We start from the raw sequence: 10,721 nt of genomic DNA, 5'->3' as shown, positions 1-10,721 counted from the left end.
AGCTACGGACTCGTATGTCCCTTCCGTCATAGCCCCCCTGCTTCCAGATTCCCAGAATCCTGGCAGCTCTGTGCGTCCTCGAATTCCTCGCCCCGTGGCTCGGAATCAGACTGGAATTGTGACGGATCTGGAACCTCCCGCGGTAGGGAAACTTCCCTGGACAACCACGTACCTTTCTGTCCCAAAGTGAGGTCACTCACTTCTCCAGGAGGGCCTCTCGAACGGCCCTTTGACCGAGATGAAGCAGCGCTTGCTGCCTGCAATCCTGTTGAAGATCGTGCTAGAGGTGTTGCCGCCCTCAAACCCAAGTAATAGGTCTGAATCTCCTTGGCGGCCTCTTCTGCTGCTCGTCTACGGCTCCTTTCCCCAGCGTCTATTATCACACCTCTCCCGTGTGACATTCACACGAGGATCCGCTGCGATCCCACTTCCAAATACACGCTCTCCCAGACCGTTGCTGTGGTCTCGTGCCCGGCAATAAATTGCCGAGTTCGATTTCCAGAGACCCCTCACAGCGAACGCCTACCTGAGTTAAAACGTGTACCTGATCAGTGAACAACGCAGTAGCATCTCCACCATGTAACAGATTCACTGGGTTTCAGGGATGTATTCAGTCATAGACAGCTTACACGACCCACACATACAGCATTACACAGAGACAGCACTGACAGCACCAACAAGTAGACTGAATCACTACATTGTACTGCCCCTCTGGCCGGTCATAGACGGGCTTTTGAGTCCTCTGACATCCGGCCAGAGTGGCAAAGTCCATTGACATCGCACATTTGCATCTCTTAGCATCCGGCGCTAAGCGACAAAGTACATTGGCGCTACAATATAGAAGTAAAAATTCATGTTATAACAGTGTATTCACATTGAATACAAGTATATTTGATCCTGTTTACATATAGAAGTAAAAACTCATGGTATAACAGTGTATTCATATTGAATACAAGTATATTTGATGCAGAATACATATAGAAGTAAAAACTTATGGTATAACAGTGTATTCACATTGAATACAAGTATATTTGATGCTGTTTACATTTAGAAGTAAAAACTCATGGTATAACAGTGTATTCACATTGAATACAAGTATATTTAATGCAGTATACATATAGAAGTAAAAACTCATGGTATAACAGTGTATTCACATTGAATACAAATATATTTGATGCTGTTTACATATCGAAGTAAAAACTCATGGTATAACAGTGTATTCACATTGAATACAAGTATATTTGATGCAGAATACATATAGAAGTAAAACTCATGCTATAACAGTGTATTCACATTGAATACAAGTACATTGATCCTGTTTACATATAGAAGTAGAAACTCATGTTATACCAGTGTATTCACATTGAATACAAGTATATTTGATGCAGAATACATATAGAAGTAGAAATTCATGCTATAACAGTGTATTCACATTGAATACAAGTATATTTGATGCAGTATACATATAGAATTCAAAACTCATGGTATAACAGTGTATTCACATTGAATACAAGTATATTTGATGCTGTTTACATATAGAAGTAAAAACTCATGGTATAACAGTGTATTCACATTGAATACAAGTATATTTGATGCAGTATACATATAGAAGTAAAAACTCATGGTATAACAGTGTATTCACATTGAATACAAGTATATTTGATGCTGTTTACATATCGAAGTAAAAACTCATGGTATAACAGTGTATTCACATTGAATACAAGTATATTTGATGCAGAATACATATAGAAGTAAAAACTCATGCCATAACAGTGTATTCACATTGAATACAAGTATATTTGATCCTAATTACATATAGAAGTAGAAACTCATGGTATAACAGTGTATTCACATTGAATACAAGTATATTTGATGCAGAATACATATAGAAGTAAAAATTCATGCTGTAACAGTGTATTCACATTGAATACAATTATATTTGATCCTGTTTACATATAGAAGTAGAAACTCATGGTATAACAGTGTATTCACATTGAATAAAAGTATATTTGATGCAGTATACATATAGAACTAAAAACTCATGGTATAACAGTGTATTCACATTGAATACAAGTATATTTGATGCTGTTTTCATATAGAAGTAAAAACTCATGGTATAACAGTGTATTCACGTGGAATACAAGTATATTTGATGCAGTATACATATAGAATTCAAAACTCATGGTATAACAGTGTATTCACATTGAATACAAGTATATTTGATGCAGTATACATATAGAAGTAAAAACTCATGGTATAACAGTGTATTCACATTGAATACAAGTATATTTGATGCTGTTTACATATCGAAGTAAAAACTCATGGTATAACAGTGTATTCACATTGAATACAAGTATATTTGATGCAGAATACATATAGAAGTAAAAACTCATGCCATAACAGTGTATTCACATTGAATACAAGTATATTTGATCCTAATTACATATAGAAGTAGAAACTCATGGTATAACAGTGTATTCACATTGAATACAAGTATATTTGATGCAGAATACATATAGAAGTAAAAATTCATGCTGTAACAGTGTATTCACATTGAATACAAGTATATTTGATCCTGTTTACATATAGAAGTAGAAACTCATGGTATAACAGTGTATTCACATTGAATAAAAGTATATTTGATGCAGTATACATATAGAACTAAAAACTCATGGTATAACAGTGTATTCACATTGAATACAAGTATATTTGATGCTGTTTTCATATAGAAGTAAAAACTCATGGTATAACAGTGTATTCACGTGGAATACAAGTATATTTGATGCTGTTTACATATAGAAGTAAAAACTCATGGTATAACAGTGTATTCACATTGAACACAAGTATATTTGATGCAGTATACATATAGAAGTAAAAACTTATTGTATAACAGTGTACTCACATTGAATACAAGTATATTTGATGCTGTTTACATAGAGACCTAAAAACTCATGGTATACCAGTGTATTCACATTGAATACAAGTATATTTGATGCTGTTTACATATCGAAGTAAAAACTCATGGTATAACAGTGTATTCACATTGAATACAAGTATATTTGATGCAGAATACATATAGAAGTAAAAACTCATGCTATAACAGTGTATTCACATTGAATACAAGTATATTTGATCCTAATTACATATAGAAGTAGAAACTCATGGTATAACAGTGTATTCACATTGAATACAAGTATATTTGATGCAGAATACATATAGAAGTAAAAATTCATGCTGTAACAGTGTATTCACATTGAATACAAGTATATTTGATCCTGTTTACATATAGAAGTAGAAACTCATGGTATAACAGTGTATTCACATTGAACACAAGTATATTTGATGCAGTATACATATAGAAGTAAAAACTCATTGTATAACAGTGTACTCACATTGAATACAAGTATATTTGATGCTGTTTACATAGAGAACTAAAAACTCATAGTATACCAGTGTATTCACATTGAATGCAAGTATATTTGATGCAGAATACATATAGAAGTAAAAACTGATGGTATAACAGTGTATTCACATTGAATACAAGTATATTTGATGCTGTTTACATATCGAAGTAAAAACTCATGGTATAACAGTGTATTCACATTGAATACAAGTATGTTTGATGCAGAATACATATAGAAGTAAAACTCATGCTATAACAGTGTATTCACATTGAATACAAGTACATTTGATCCTGTTTACTTATAGAAGTAGAAACTCATGGTATAACAGTGTATTCACATTGAATAAAAGTATATTTGTTGCAGTATACATATAGAAGTAAAAACTCATGGTATAACAGTGTATTCACATAGAATACAAGTATATTTGATACAGTATACATATAGAAGTAAAAACTCGTGGTATAACAGTGTATTCACATTGAATACAAGTATATTTGATGCAGTATACATATAGAATTCAAAACTCATGGTATAACAGTGTATTCACATTGAATACAAGTATATTTGATGCAGAATACATATAGAAGTAAAAATTCATGCTATAACAGTGTATTCACATTGAATACAAGTATATTTGATCCTGTTTACATATAGAAGTAGAAACTCATGGTATAACAGTGTATTCACATTGAATAAAAGTATATTTGATGCAGTATACATATAGAACTAAAAACTCATGGTATAACAGTGTATTCACATTGAATACAAGTATATTTGATGCTGTTTTCATATAGAAGTAAAAACTCATGGTATAACAGTGTATTCACGTGGAATACAAGTATATTTGATGCAGAATACATATAGAAGTAAAAACTGATGATATAACAGTGTATTCACATTGAATACAAGTATATTTGATGCAGTATACATATAGAAGTAAAAACTCATGGTATAACAGTGTAATTACATTGAATACAAGTATATTTGATGCAGTATACATATAGAATTCAAAACTCATGGTATAACAGTGTATTCACATTGAATACAAGTATATTTGATGCTGTTTACATATAGAAGTAAAAACTCATGTTATAACAGTGTATTCACATTGAAAACAAGTATATTTGATGCTGTTTACCTAACGAAAAAAAACTCATGGTATAACAGTGTATTCACATTGAATACAAGTATTTTTGATGCAGTATACATATAGAAGTAAAAACTCATGGTATAACAGTGTATTCACATTGAATACAAGTATATTTGATGCTGTTTACATATCGAAGTGAAAACTCATGGGATAACAGTGTATTCACATTGAATAGAAGCAGAGTTGAAACGAGCTTCACGAGAGCTTGAGCTTTAGCTCAAAAGCTCACTCATTTTGTGAGCTTTGAGCTTGAGCTTCGCTCTTTTTGAAAAAGTGTGAGCTTGAGCTTGAGCTTTTGCCTCATGAGCGGAAGCTCACGCTTGTGGCGCCATCTAGCGGCCAAAATTGAAAGTGGTTGCCGAAATGAGACAAATCTCCACGTTTGTAGGTGGAAAGCTGTCTGTGCTACTTGCTAATAGCCTAGCCTATACTAGTTGCTTAAGCTTACAGTTACAGCTTAGTGATTGAACTGAACAAATAAAAACATAAATTTGTGAGTTGTGTCTTAAATATTGGTTTTCTGTAGTTAATTGCTTAATTCACACTAATTTTTGTTCAAATTAAAACCAGGAAATCTGAAACTGAAAGTCTTAAACTCTTTAGAGAGTAGAGACCAAGGAGAAATGGCGTCAAAAAAGCGAACAGCTTCTACAAGTTTACAAAGTCAAAGTCATGTGGGTGCTGTAGGTGGTGATGATCAAGTTGATTGTGAAACTGTAAATGTAGAGAATAATGATTCTGGCAGCGATGGGCATGATTCTGGCAGATTTCTCATTCTCATTCAATGTTAGACCATTGAGCATTGACCGCTTTCTCATGAAAGCAAATCTGAAAAAAATACACTGTTTTGATTGTCAGTTGTCAAAGGTTCTCTATTAATAAAATGAACTTGGAAATGAGCTTGAGCGAACGTGAGCTTGAGCGAAGCTCAACTTTTTTTGTGTGAGCTTGAGCTTGAGCTCCGCTCACTTTTAGGCCGTGAGCGGAGAGCTTGAGCTAAGCTCACGTTTCGGTGAGCTAGTTTCAACTCTGAATACAAGTATATTTGATGCAGAATACATATAGAAGTAAAAACTCATGCTATAACAGTGTATTAACATTGAATACAAGTTTATTTGATCCTAATTACATATAGAAGTAGAAACTCATGGTATAACAGTGTATGCACATTGAATACAAGTATATTTGATGCAGAATACATATAGAAGTAAAAATTCATGCTATAACAGTGTATTCACATTGAATACAAGTATATTTGATCCTGTTTACATATAGAAGTAGAAACTCATGGTATAACAGTGTATTCACATTGAATAAAAGTATATTTGATACAGTATACATATAGAACTAAAAACTCATGGTATAACAGTGTATTCACATTGAATACAAGTATTTTTGATGCTTTTTTCATATAGAAGTAAAAACTCATGGTATAACAGTGTATTCACATTGAATACAAGTATATTTGATGCAGTATACATATAGCAGTAAAAACTAATTGTATAAAAGTGTACTCACATTGAATACAAGTATATTTGATGCTGTTTACATATAGACGTACAAACTCATGGTATACCTGTTTATTCACATTGAATGCCAGTATATTTGATTCTGTTTACATATAGAAGTAAAAACTCATGGTATAACAGTGTATTCACATTGAATACAAGTATATTTGATGCAGTATACATATAGAATTAAAAACTCATGGTATAACAGTGTATTCACATTGAATACAAGTATATTTGATGCTGTTTACATATAGAAGTAAAAGGTCATGGTATAACAGTGTATTCACATTGAATACAAGTATATTTGCTGCAGTATACATATAGAAGGAAAAACTCATGGTATAACAGTGTATTCACATCGAATACAAGTATATTTGATGCAGTATACATATAGAAGTAAAAACTCATGGTATAACAGTGTATTCACATTGAATACAAGTACATTTGATGCAGTATACATATAGAAGTAAAAACTCATGGTATAACAGTGTATTCACATTGAATTCAAGTATATTTGATGCAGTATACATATAGAAGTAAAAACTTGTGGTATAACAGTGTATTCACATTGAATACAAGTATATTTGATGCAGTATACATATAGAAGTAAAAACTCATGGTATAACAGTTTATTCACATTGATTACAAGTACATTTGATGCAGTATACATATAGAAGTAAAAACTCATGGTAAAACAGTGTATTCACATTGAATACAAGTATATTTGATCCTGTTTACATATAGTAGTAGAAACTCATGGTATAACAGTGTATTCATATTGAATACAAGTATATTTGATGCAGAATACATATAGAAGTAAAAACTCATGGTATAACAGTGTATTCACATTGAATACAAGTATATTTGATCCTGTTTACATATTGTAGCACGGAGGAATAATGCTGAGACTCAAGTAGCGATTAAAATTGTATTCACTGTCGATGCGCTCACACACACACAGTACTAACAAACAGTTACAACTAGACTGGGGGCCGCAGCAAGGGACACACACAATTATTTATGCACTAACGTAGACAGCAGCTACAGGGGAAAATATCTGCTGACAAGACTGCCGGACATCTCGGGTAGAGTTGCGGTCAATAGCCGATACAGAAGCGCCGGACGTGACAACTAGTCCATGGGGCCTCAATAACCGCGACATCTCCCTCCCTAGATAGCGATTCGTCCCGACCGCTATTATTTATTTTTAACCAGAAAAACGAAACTAAATTTCGAGACTTCCCCCTTTAGCTAAAATTTCTACAATTCGCTTTACTACTGTTTCCCACTAAGGCCTACGGTTCAAAGCTAACTATGGAAGTCATTTGATCTGATCTACCCATTACAAGATCAACACTATGCGAAGCATCAAGAACAAATAAAACAGTCATCAGAACATGGAATAACATCAGTAGGGGGATTTGCCGCTTCTATTTAGTTAACTGCTCCAGACTTCGAAGCGTCTCCAACCAGTGCTGCTCATGTTCTATTATTCGAACCTCCAACTTAGCCAGTTGAGTGCTCCGTTGTGCAGCCTGCTCTCCGTCACCTGCACCTTCCACGCTGCCTGTGGTCTCCAACACCTCGAGTCACTTTCTCACCTCGATTCTTCCCCGGTCATGTTTTTGCTTTCCCCTGTAAAATAGAAACCACAAAGTGAGATTTGCCATAACCGTGAGTATCGTACCCATCAACAACTCGTATGGGTAAGACAGCGGGGTTGACTGTAGACGTATTCGGGTTTCATCCTCTTCTTTCAGCTGACGTATAGATTTCCCAACTATATCGGCCATTGTTCTGGCTGCCTTGTTTTTTCCAAGGGTCGAGGCGATCATAGCCTGTAGTGACGTCGACGTCGATTTTTGGGGCTTGTCTATCGATCCTGTTGGGAGTGTCCAGTTGATGCTTTCTTTGTGTGCAGTTCTCGATCCGTCGCTACACCGAAAAGCCATTTCAGGGCACTCCCACCGGCATCAATTAATCCTCTCTTGGCCCTCTGCTGTTTCCCGGATATGGCCTCCTTCAGGTGATTGAATCTACTCTTGACTACCCCTAGTTCCTCTAGGCAGCTTGTCGCTCGTTCCGTTAATTGTTCTTTGATTCCATTACCGATCTTAAAGTCCTCGTTTAGCGGCCCACCTTCATGCTGTGTTAGTTTCTCCGCCAGCCATTGTCCAAGATGGCCCAGGGTAGCCTCAACTTGTCGAAAAGACACCTCAGTCACGACTACCTATTCCGAATCGCTGAAGCTGACTTCCCCAAGATTTTGAAAAACTAACCCACTCCTTACGAATCTCTCCCGAGGAGATGCCCCACATGGCATTACCCCACATAGTAGCGTCAGGAGTAGCATAAAGGGGCTGAAGGTTATTGGGTTGCCATAGCGCTTGGGTTGTTTTCGACTTCTCTCCGATCTCCTCTCCCCTCCCCTACTTTGCTCAGGTGCTTGTGGTTCCGGGCGGGATATTTCGAGATTGACACCCTCCTCCTCCTCTGGCTCCTCCTGGATTGTTTCTAGCCGTGCAGTTCTTTCCCCATTCTCCTCTCTCTGCTGACGCAGCTCACCGATTGGGTCTTTTCCACGTCGGGGCTCAGTTGTTACTAGCCGTTGACTCCCCTCCAGTGGCGGCGTTACTGCTAAAGTATCCCCTAGGAAGTTTTCTTCGTTAGGCCTACCCGTCACCTCTGGCGAACCTCTAGCAAATTTTTTCATGCTGACCACGTAAACAATTTCTGATTTCCGCGCCCGTGGCAACTTTACCTCGTAATTTAACGACGAAGTTTCACGGACAACCACGTAGGGTCCTCGCCATCGATATAGTAACTTTTCAGACCGCCCTATTTTGCGAAAAGGTTTATACACCAGGACTTCATCCCCAACCTTGAAATCTGTTGCCACTCTTCGTCCTGCATCATAAGCGTCCTTTTGTTTTTCTTGCACTCTATGTAACCATTGGGCCACCACTTGCTGAGCTTCCCCTAGTTTTTTCACCACCTTGTCTTGCCCGTCATGTTTCACCGGATTCGGGTTCCCATTCATCATGACATCTATGGGTAGTATTGCCTCCCTACCATACAAAAGAAAAAAAGGCGTTCTGCGAGTTGATTCCTGGCGGCTTGAATTATAAGCAAAAGTGACATAGGGTAGGATGGTATCCCAGTCTGTATGTGCCTTATTCACATACATTGACAACATGTCTGCCAAAGTATGGTTTCACCTCTCCACTAAACCATTTGACTGCGGATGGTATGGAGTAGTAGCTCGGTGGTTTACCGCCAGAGCGGCCATTATGGACTTAATACATTCTGCAATGAAACACTTCCCACAGTCGGTGACGATGCTTTCCGGTGCCCCATGGCGGAGTACCACGTCCTTAACCAAAAATTCTGCTGCATCTTTAGCCGTAGCGGTGGGTAGGGCCCGCGTCTCGGCCCATTTTGAGAGATAATCTACCGCTACAATGATGTTCCGATTGCCCCCACCCGTCACCGGAAATGGTCCTAAAACATCAATCCCCACCTTCTCAAAGGGTCGTTCTACTCTTATTACTTCCATGTAGCCCTGTGGTTTCATGGGAGGTGATTTTCGTGCCTGACACAGCACACAGGCCTGCACGTATCCCAACAGATGTTTCTCCAATTTCGGCCAGTAGTAGCGAGCTTTGATCCGATCTGCTGTCCGACGCACCCCGAGGTGCCCAGCGGTAATGTCATCGTGGCACGCTTTCAAGACAACTTGTCTGTAGTTCGGTGGGACACATAGTCGAAGCCTGCTCCCCTGTTGCCCAATTGTCCTCACATAAAGCAATTCTTGTTGCAATACAAAATTTTTGAATGGGGCGTCAGACCGTTGTTCTAGTACCATTAATGCTTTTTTCCATTGTGGGACAGATTCTTGTCCCACGCAAATTCCCTCCAAGTCCCCGTTGAGTGTGACTAGCAGCACAGGTAGCAGGGAATCGCTCTACTCTTCTTCTTCTGCGGGGCCTACTGGGTACCGTGACAACGCGTCCGCATCCTCGTGTAATTTCCCCCTTTTGTACAACACCTGGGGTTCATAACCCTGTACCAGCAGTGCCCAACGGGCTAGCCTTCCAGCCAGATCCTTCTTCGTAGTTAACCAGCACAGAGCATGGTGGTCCGTCACTACTCTCATCGTCATCCCCCAAATGTAGCAGTGAAATTTTTTCATTGCCCAGACAAGCGCAATGCTTTCTTTCTCGGTTATTGAGTAGTTACGTTCAGTAGCTGATAGCAAACGACTTGCAAAGGCTACCGGTCTCTCTCCCTCTCCCGTTTTCTGTACTAGCGCCGCTCCTATCCCGTATTCACAGGCATCGGGATGAATGTCAAACGGCTTCCCATAATCGGGATATGCTAATTGGGTCGCCTCAATCAAACGCTCCTTTGGCGCATTAAAGCTTCCTTCTTGTTCTTCTCCCCAACAAAAGGATTTTCCCTGTTTCGTGAGGTCGTGTAACGGCTTTGCAATTTTTGCAAAATTGCTGATAAATCGCCGGTAATACGAACATAGCCCGATAAAGATCCTCACATGTTAAATTTTCTGGGCATTAGTCGCGTTGGCCGGTGGTCTAGGGAATTCTCGAACCGCACAAATCTTCTCAGGATCCGGGGCGATTTTATCCTTATCCACGA

At 38.0% G+C, this 10,721-nt stretch overlaps 1 long non-coding RNA gene across 1 annotated transcript; it reads left to right on the top strand.

The window, feature by feature from the left end:
* Positions 1 to 4,959: 4,959 nt before the first annotated feature.
* LOC123466994 lies at positions 4,960 to 5,411 on the top strand. Its single transcript, XR_006641588.1, has 2 exons — positions 4,960 to 5,047; positions 5,125 to 5,411. It is a non-coding gene; the product is annotated as an uncharacterized LOC123466994 (long non-coding RNA).
* The last annotated feature ends 5,310 nt before the right edge of the window (positions 5,412 to 10,721 follow it).

The sequence above is a fragment of the Daphnia magna genome, unplaced genomic scaffold (assembly GCF_020631705.1).
Source record: "Daphnia magna isolate NIES unplaced genomic scaffold, ASM2063170v1.1 Dm_contigs131, whole genome shotgun sequence".
Lineage (NCBI taxonomy): Eukaryota > Metazoa > Arthropoda > Branchiopoda > Diplostraca > Daphniidae > Daphnia > Daphnia magna.
Note: the sequence above shows the minus strand (reverse complement) of the source record. Positions and strands in the feature narration are given on the sequence as shown.